The following is a 954-nucleotide window of genomic DNA, read 5'->3' as shown; positions in this document are numbered from 1 at the left end:
CTTTCCCTAGGGATGTTTGAGAAAGGGCTGTCGTTCCCCATCACATTCTTCTGAGACTTACCGGCATGACACGTACCCCCAGCCTTTCCCTCGGCACTAGACGGGAGACTCCTCCCTAGGTTGCTCCTGCAGCCATACGGCTGAGGGCAAGCAAAACTCGGGGGCATCCAAACCCCAAGTCTCTGGGCTTGGGCCTGCACGTAGGATGCCCGCCAAAGGATTTGGAAGTAAGCCTCAGGCTGGGGTGGAGGATACTTGCCAGTAGCAGGACCACATATGGTTCTTGGATGATTCAAATGGATTTGGACCTGATCTGGCTAAAAACCAACCCAAAAAAACTAGGAACCTAGATATAACAGGGATGGGCTTAGCTTAAGAACCTGAACAGGAGGGAATAAAACAGTCCAGTCATGCTGTTGTTCCTTGCTGAGGCCTGTGAGCAGCCCTTGACATAGCTCTGTTGAGAGCCTGGAGCATCTCCCCAAGGCGTAAGTGGCTGAGAGCTGGGCATGGCTGGGGCACGAATGAGGGTTGCTGGGCCCACGTGGAACTGGGCTGAACAGTTCTGTGCCATGTTTCTGTAGCGGAGCCGCTTCTTGGTGTGCTGGAGAGAGGTGTGGATCCTACAGTCAACACCAGTGTGAACTGATTACTGTTTGTGCGCCTGATTAAATTCCTCTTGTGTGTTATTATAACATGCTCCTGTCCAAAAGGGGACCCTGCCCTGTTTAACTCTTGCTATTCCAGTTGCTTAGCCCTTCCCAGTCTGAGGATTTGGCCTTGAAGGCAGCACAAACCAAAGGATTCAGCCTAGGGTTGTAATCATGGCTCAGTTCCAGACCTTCTGTGTGACCTTGGGCCAGTCACATTTTGCTTTTCGATGTCCTTCTTCGTAAAGTGAGGCGATAGTGCCTCTGTGTGTCACGGGAGGGTGGGAGGATGCTGAGGCTCATG

The sequence above is a fragment of the Alligator sinensis genome, unplaced genomic scaffold (assembly GCF_000455745.1).
Source record: "Alligator sinensis unplaced genomic scaffold, ASM45574v1 scaffold337_1, whole genome shotgun sequence".
Taxonomy (NCBI): domain Eukaryota; kingdom Metazoa; phylum Chordata; order Crocodylia; family Alligatoridae; genus Alligator; species Alligator sinensis.
The sequence above is the reverse complement of the archived record's forward strand: the minus strand, read 5'-3'. Positions refer to the sequence as shown.